We start from the raw sequence: 9,290 nt of genomic DNA, 5'->3' as shown, positions 1-9,290 counted from the left end.
GACGTCTCAATCTAAATCAAATGATTTGCGATACATGCTTTGAAGTCCCGATCTGAATCAAATGATTGGAATTACATTCAAAATTATCCAATTAATTATCATTTAATTTGAAACAAGGTATCAAAAAGCAGAAGCACCAAACTATCAGTATCAGCAGATGTTATTCTAAACAATCGGTATCAGCGCAGAAATTTTGTATTGATGCTCCCCAGTTCAAGATACATTTTCTGCAAAATATAGAATTTTTTTTTTTTTGTGATGTATGAAAATCTTTGAGATCCCTGTGTGTTTTTTTGTCCAACAGGCACATATCAGAAGATGCCATCTGTGACCCCATGAATAAGGATGACTCTCATCTAGTTGCCCTTCGCCTCGAGAACAATTTCCTTGACCCCCGGGAAAATCCCACCCACGGCTTTCTCCTGCGTCCGCTCCTACTCTAGTGTTGTTTTAAAGCCTCAGAGGATCAAGTAACTACAATCTTGTGTTCTACTATTATAAACCACTAAAGACCGTAAATATAAAACTAAAGTTGATTCCTGTGAAACATGCAGTTATCATGAAAATATAACTCTTTTGTCCCAAAAAAGAGAAATTGTCCCAAAAATGTCATTGAATCTCTAATTGGTATGCTTATTTTCAGTCTTGTTTTATAAACTTCCATTTATAAGTCAGATAAGACTGAACATGATCATCACCTCGAGGCTCATAGCAGAACGCTGTCGTTGTTCACTCCTGTCTAGACGTGTCTTTGTAAGATGCATGAATCAACTGTATAATAGTTCAAGAGGAAAAAAGTAGCAGACTATAACTTTGTATTCTATGTTGGGCTGTATCTTATTCTTGTCATAACAGTATTAAGTTCGTCTGTCATAGCGAAGAAAAACTGAATGCATGGCTTTTCTTAAGCGTTTATAAAAGAAAGCAGCCAAAATCAACATGCTTACATAATGTTTTTTTTTTTTACTAAGACAGGACCAATAAAGGACGTTTACTACTGAGAGAACTGTGATGCATAATTGAAAGATATCTACATGGTTCAAGTTTAGAATTGAGTGGGAAAACCAATACAGCTTCGATGAAACATTTTCCTACTGTATGTAGTTTGCTTTTCACGTAATCACTTATTTTACCCAGATGTGAGTGTTAAATTAAACTATCACATAAATAGATTTCCTAAAATGCCTATTGTATTTCTTTCTCAAAATATCCCAGTATAAAACATCTGTGCTCAACAGAAATCCTGTGCTAATGGAATCTCTGCGGACCGAAACACATTAATGACCCCTGTAAATGATCTGACTATGACCTCATAGTCTTCCGCTCCTTCCGAGATTCTTCTAAGATTCAGAGTTCTCGCTCCATCATCGCCAGTGTAATGGGGACGATTGCTGAAAAATGCCTCTGAGGTTGAATTGGGGTTTCACTGATTTTAGGCTACGACTGAAAAGAGGGGGAAAGAATAAACAACAAAAAAACCTGGAAGGGGAATCATCTCAGAAGCTTTCCATGAAGCTGTCCATGACTCAAGTACTAGTCACATGGTTTTTTATTCAATCTTATTTTGAGGGGTAAATAATCAACAGCTGAACCACCCCCTCCTAGTGTCTGGGTACTGTTAGATCTTGCTCTATATTTAGAGGACAAGCAAATCTGTGGAAAAACCGCCAACATATCTCGAGTATTTGCAAGGTTGAGACATTACCAACGAGATCCCCACACATTACAACAAATATGATTGAAGGCGTGAATGACAAAAGAATTAGTGAAAGATTGAGGGAAATTATTAGTATTTCATCCTCCTTGAACTAGATAAAATAAGCCATAGACACACAGCTACACTGCCCCCCAAAAAAGCAGATACCAATAAAAAACACATTTCCAGTAGCGTAAGAAAAGGAAACATTAAATAGCAAATCTGTGAAAACCGCCAACATATCTCAAGGCTGCACAAGTGTTTGCAAGGTTGAGATATTTCCAACATGGTTCTGCAAGTCATAACATTACAACAAATAAGACTGAGGGTGTGAAAGACTAATAATTAGAGATCGACTGAGCCAAATTATTGGAATTTAATCACTTTTTCTGAAACTTTCCTGAACTGGTTCACCCTCACATGTTGCATATGTAATAGTATCTACATCCTTTTAATTTACGGCACCAACTTGACATACAGTACCACAAACATTTATTTGTTTTGAGGTTGGTTATCATTTCGGAAGGAATGCCGGGCCAGTGAGACTCAGAACGGAGAAACCATGAGACATAGGAACTTCCATCATCTCAAAACCCCCAGCCAAAACCAAGCATATGTGGCGCCACCAGTACTGCCCTGTGAATAGAGAGGGGTTGCAATTTGTGCTGCTGTAAGCAAACAGAACCATCAAGTCTGGGAAAAGTTATTATCCAACATTTAGGTTGAGATTAAAGCCCCCCATGACTTGGGGAATTACAAGATTTTACACTGATTCAAGAATGATTTAGTCACGATAACATGCATTTCCAGTCCTAAAAAGTGAATGATGTCGTTTTGTGAATTATTGCTCTTTCTGGCAGTTCTTGAATCAATCAATCAATCAATCATTCTAAATAATCTGATGGGATTCATCTCAAGTAAAGCAGAATTATTTTTAATGCCTAACAATTTAAGGTTAAGGGTTTTTTATTTATATTTCTCACTAAAAACCCATTTTCATCTGGCATTTTATATCACAACCAAGCCATTACATCACAAGATTTAGTGTTTTAATCTAAAGATAGAAACTCAGAAATAGCCCCACAAATTATGCAATATCATACACTCTAAAATATTTCAATATGTCAAAAGTCCACCCACTGGCAATGTAAAGAGTGAGAATATCCCAGACTGGCCATTGAAAATTTAGGCGTACAAAAGCAATTCGGTTTCAAGCACTGATGAGAAACATACGGCTGGTAACAATGAGTGTTCAGTGCTAGTTAAGCATCCAGCAGAGCTGCGTGGAGTTCCTACCCCTTATTCCCAATCTGCTCCTTGATCCAGCAGCATCTTTTCCATCCCCATTCATTCAAGGATCTCATGCTTTGACGAGTGTGATCTCCACCTTTCGGGCTTTCATGCACGCTGCATTTAAGAACCTGTGCCTCAACAAATCCTCACGGCAAAACTGATCTCACCCTGGAGGCTTACTTGAAGCAGGATTACACAGATTCATCAGGTAAGTTGCTTTTATCTGATTCTAGATTTCGGAACAGTGATTTCACCTCATTAAGTTGGCTCCATTTTATAAAATGTTTGAATAAACCAGAAAACATATTATTATACTAATTGGGGGTGTAGAAATGAATTTAAAAGTGCTGCGGTGAAACATTTACAGATCAATTCTTCATCATTTATGATGCTGAGCAATAACATGCAACTTTCTCTGAACATATGAGAAACAAAGTTGCAAGTACTTGGGCTGCTCTGCATCATAAATGATGAAAGAATTTATCTGTAAATTGTTTTAAAACAAATATTTAAGTTTTTCTTATTTATTACTAAAGGAGTTTCTTTTCTATTTTAAATAATAAAATGGTTTTAAAATATAAAAATCATACCAAATACAACAAATGATGAGTTAGATTTGCCATTAAATGACATGTGGATGGCGTCAGAAATATCTATAAACTGTGAGCAACCTTCTCATTCGTTGATGCCTAAAGGCGTCCATAAACTAGATCGCTCTATAAACAATTGTTCAAGTGCAGCTGGTTCATTTTAACTTCTTTTGCAAACAATTACAGCAGTCACTAACAGTTTGCCCTCTTAATTATTAATGCTACTGAACTGAATCGGATTCAAACATTGTGCAGCTAGAGAAAAAAAATGAAAAACAATTAAACAATGCCCAAAATATTACACAACTCTGAGGGTAGCGATAGTTACTGTAAAGTGATATGTAAGTCATTTAGTAAGAATATATCTCTAATCTGTGATCAATTACTATTGGCTCATTTCATTGTGATGCTAACTAATCCAATCAGGAGCCTTGGGATCCAATTCACTTTTTTTTCATCCTGTGAAACATACAAAACAATGTAACATTTGCATGCCAAAATGTGAACAATTTGACAAAGCGCTTGTGCTCATGTTCGCAGGGCTAAAGCATTTATGACTAAAGCTGCACCATGAAGTTACTTTTACTACTCACCCTGCTGACGTTATGTCACGCCAAACCATACACACCTATCAACGTCATGGATTTCATCAAGGATCATGACATCATGCAACAAGACGCGGGTGATTTTGATGACGATGATGACGACGACGGTGACGACTACGACAACTATGATGATAACTTTATTTCGGACTGTCCCGAAGGGTGTCGGTGCTCAAAGAAAGTTCTGCAGTGTTCAGATCAGGGTAAGAACTTCATGAAACTACTTTAAACAACAAAGACGGTATGAGTCCAACCCGTCATTTTAGGAGGTCGACTTGTATTACATAGCTACGATTTAGTTGGTTTTAGTTTTTATGTTTTATTTAATGGACTAACAGCATACTGTATTTTAGCTGTTAGACGGTTTGTGTCAATGCATATTAAGACAGACGCTTTAAGATGTGTTAAGAAAGTATGGAAGCTTGTTTCGGCCGCGTGAATAAAAATAAATAAATAAAAAAGTTAATCTCGCAATTCTGAACTCCTAATTTTTGTGAGATATGTATTATTTGTTAGATATAAACTCGCAGTTGCAAGAAAAAGTCAGAATCACAAATAAACATTTTTTTTTTCAGAATTCCAAGATGTAAACTCAGAATTAAGAGCGAAAAAAGAATCAGAATTGTCAGGATTTAGAATTAAGATTAAAATTTAAATTATCTTAATTTATATATATATATACTATATATATATATATATATATATATATATATATATATATATATATATATATATATATAATTTTTTTTTTTTTTATTCTTATTTTTTTTTTGTACCCGAGGCAAAAACAAACTTCCATAAGAAAGTGGCACATGTATTACAAAAAAAAAAAAAAAAAAAACATCTCAAGACATTTATGTTGTGTTAGGTCCCATTCTGCTCTGTCTTGTTGATTTTGAATGCAAGAACATGTCTTAGAAAAAAACACATCTGAACTGGATTATAATTACTTAGGGTTTTCTTAAGACTCATTTATCAGCTAGTATCTCAGGCAACCCACAAACATGTGCAGTTTTGCACATCACTATAATAAAGAGTTTATAATAAAGAATTTCTTGTGTATAAAATCTCACATGAATCATTCAAGAAGAACAGCCTGATTGAGGTAATTGAACATTTTATACCAGTCTCATTTTTTATTTATATTTCATTTTCTTTCTGTCTTTACAGGTCTGACCAAGGTACCAAAGAACATTCCTGCAAACACGTTGCTCGTCGATCTCCAAAACAATGACATCACGGAAATCAAGGAAGATGATTTCAACGGCTTGGATATCTCTATGTGAGCAGTAAACACCCTCGTCAAATGCTTTTAGGGCATTTTAAGAGCTGTGTGTTTTTTTACTGGGTTCACACAAGGACATCTGGAGACGTGCAGTGGTAGCGGGATCATGTGGAATTCTGGACACATATTTGAGTGTTATTGATATTTGCATTTACTGGGGACTGTTTCATACTTGTGGTAAATATTTGCTCATGATTAGTGGTAAAATGGTTAAATGTCCTTGCTAAGCAAGAAAGCTAGAAAGGGAATAAAATACCAAGAATATAAAAAACAGAGCCCACATCTTGCAAACAAGAAGACAAAATTCTTTTCAGACTTTTCCAGAAAATTACAGAATATTCAGAACCGATTATTCAATGATAAAATATATATATATATATATATATATATATATATATATATATATACTGACCAATCATTAAAAAAAATAAATAATTTTATATATATACACATATATATATACGTATATATATATATATATATATATATATATATATATATATATATATATATATATAAATTTATTTATTTTTTAATGATTGGTCAGTCCAAGAGTTCAGAATTTTACTTCTCTGGTAATATTTTAATGGTTCAACCAGAAAACCATTTTTATCAACATATTTTAAACTATTAGTATTGTTATGGTTATGTCATCTACCAAAAATACTTCAAATAATGATATTTAATGTGCAATAATAGCTGGAACTTCCTCAGAAACGTAGCCAGGTAGAAAGACAGAAATGTTTAAGTTCAAAGTCATCAAAAATGTACAATTCTGATTGACTGATTGAGGAATTCTGTTTTTAAAAACGGCAGATATGAAGTTTTGTGGTTATATACCTCTATTATTCCCTTTCTGTATTTGCAGGCCCTGTTTCTGCTCAACAACCAGATATCAAAAATTCACCCAAAGGCCTTTCGCAACATGAACAAACTCAAGATTCTCCATCTGTCATACAACCTGCTGACACAAATGCCCGAGAACCTTCCCACGAGCATTCAGTCCCTGCGACTGCACGACAACAAGATCAGCCGACTTCCAAAAGGAGCATTTAGAGGAATGCAAGACCTAAATGTTTTAGGTAGGTCTCCTAAGTGACGACCTTAAATAAACACGGTCTGAGTCATGCTAAGCAGTTAGCGCACATGCTTCAACGCATTGAGATGATCGTCATGACCTCGTTAAATCTGGTTATATAATGAGATGAATGATCTTGTGCACTATTTATGTCTGACAAGAACAAGCTCAATTCAAATCAACTGATCTCAGGTGACTTACAGTTAAAGAAAACTCTGCCCTCTGCTGTCTACTATATTATGATCTGCATTTACAGATTATATTTGAATAGATTATAGTTAAAAATACGACTGGCAACCATAAGGGTTCTGGTTCAAACCCAACACAGAGTCACATTTTCAATGTAAATGACTATTTGCTTAGAAAAACAAGTGGTTCCCTTTCCTTGCATCTCTAGAACTGAGTGCAAATCCAATTGCAAACAGCGGGATTGACCCAGAGGCTTTTGACGACATGGCGACTCTCTACTTGAGAATAGCTGAAGCGAGGCTTACAGCTATCCCTAAAGGTATGCATTTAAATCTTTTATAAAAATATAAAAAAAAAGTCTTAAAAAGTGCTTTCAAATTTGTTGATGTAACATGCCTTTCTTCTTCAAAACTAAATGTTAAATTGCCATTTCTGAGTAAAAACGGTTTCTACACACCGTTACAAGTCTCATAATAGAGATGTTTATTAATCTAAATCCCACAGATCTGCCATCCTCCCTCACTGAACTTCACTTGGACTATAACAAGATTGCCAAAATAGAGTCGGAGGATTTTTTGCGTTTAAAACGTCTACAAAGGTAAGGTAAACAAACTCCACCTTGTGGTCAAAAAGAGAGCACGACTTAAAGAAGCTGTGTCTTCTACAGGCTGTGGCTTGACTTCAACCAAATCAAGAACGTGGAGAACGGAAGCCTCGCTGCCATTTCCAAAGTCAGAGAAATTCATTTGGATAACAATAAACTGAAGAAAGTTCCCCCAGGCTTGAACACCCTGAAATATCTGCAGGTAAAACACAAATATGCATGCAACTGGAACATGGAGTGCACATGATGTGCATGGAGATTTAATCAACTTCACTTCCTCTTTTAGGTGGTGTACTTACATGCCAACAGCATCGGTTATGTTGGAGTAAATGACTTTTGCCCTTTGAGAACCCGGGTTAAGAAATCCCTCTACACTAGGATCAGTTTATATGCAAACCCAGTGAAATACTGGGAGATTCAGCCACCTACTTTTCGGTGTGTTTCCAGCCACAATTCAGTGCAACTAGGTAACCACAGAAAGTGAGTGAAGCACTACCAATGCGCACCACTAGAGAGCAGCATTATAACTAGTCAAGAACTTCATCCTAATGTAATAAAAGATCGTTTCATGTCCTCATGGTGATGTACAGAAGGTAATTTATCCAAAATCCAAGAGTATGCGCAGTGGCTACAGACTCGTTACTTGAATTTGGTGAGGATTTCGAAGACTTTGAATTCCAGTAAAGACAGAATCAACTACATTGTGTGCAATAGTTACATAGGCTTTCATTATTAATGTTTACACTGAAACCTTTTCGACTTTATAATGACCGAAGAAACCGTTTAATTCAGATCAGGTGCTAAATAAATTTGTCCCCATGTATTGAAGGTCTCTAATTTTTTTGCTTAAAAGGAACGACTGTCTAGAACCTAAGAAAAATAAATAAAATTTACAAGGCCAGCTTGTTTATTGTTCTACTTCTTGTATTTTAGAGAACGGGCATTATTCATTGGTGCTTATTAACAGTTTTAGTGATAACAAATCTAATATTGCATGCTAAATTTTCTTTATATAACTTTTTATTCATTGCCAGTGTTTTCTCTGAAATATTGGACATAGACATTCTCGTCAGATCTCAGAAATTCTGAAAAACTGATCTGTATGGACCACCGTTACAGTTTACACAACAGCGTCCCTGACATTTGCAAAACTGTACTTGCGGCGAGTGAGTGATTTTTTTATTAGGCGGTGGTGTTTTGTTTTTTTTTTATTATTATGTTGTTGTTTTTTTATTAGAATAAAGAACAAATAAAACCGTACATCTGGTTGGCCTCAGAATGTGGTACATCTGTCCAGCAATAAGACAAAATACCAGCAGATGGAGACTTGTGTAAGGACTGGGGGAAAAACACTGCAGCAACTGGATAATTCAATAAAGCCAGGAAAATAATGACTCCATGGAAGGATATTGGGCTTAATGTAGGCAGGCAATAGTGATGTCTTGTTGAAATCAAGTTACATCATTATGTTATATAACTATACAGGTATACAAAGGTATACAACTGAATAAAGCATGGCAACCTGTCAACTCTTTAATCCTACAGAAATCGAACCAGTCCTGGATAATGTAATTGTAGCTCAATTTTCATAATCATACTACAAATTGCATGGTGCACTCACACTAAAAACAAAGAACATGCACAGCGAATGCAACACAAGCAAAGTATACAATCACTCCTTATTAATTATTTAATTTCGCATTGAGACTATAGCTCAACTACATAAAAATCTGCTGTGGCTCAACTGTAGGGCCCTGTGTTATTTTATTCCCCAAATTTCATTTTTTTCAAAAATTTTTTTTTTTTTTCAAAATTTATTTTTTCTGTTTTCATTTTTCTGGATTCCATTTTTTCTATTTTAATAGTTCAGTTAAAGTGAATCAATCAGAAAGCATGTCTAATAAATTGAAATCATAAAACTCTTTTACGTTTAAATTTTTTAACCAAATTCTG

The 9,290-nt window shown here is 35.0% G+C and overlaps 1 pseudogene; it reads left to right on the top strand.

Moving 5' to 3' along the window:
* Positions 1-2,939: 2,939 nt before the first annotated feature.
* On the top strand, positions 2,940-8,412 carry LOC109047180 (annotated as a pseudogene).
* Positions 8,413-9,290: the final 878 nt, after the last annotated feature.

This window comes from Cyprinus carpio, chromosome B22 (genome assembly GCF_018340385.1).
Source record: "Cyprinus carpio isolate SPL01 chromosome B22, ASM1834038v1, whole genome shotgun sequence".
Lineage (NCBI taxonomy): Eukaryota > Metazoa > Chordata > Actinopteri > Cypriniformes > Cyprinidae > Cyprinus > Cyprinus carpio.
This window is presented reverse-complemented; position numbering and strand designations above follow the sequence as displayed.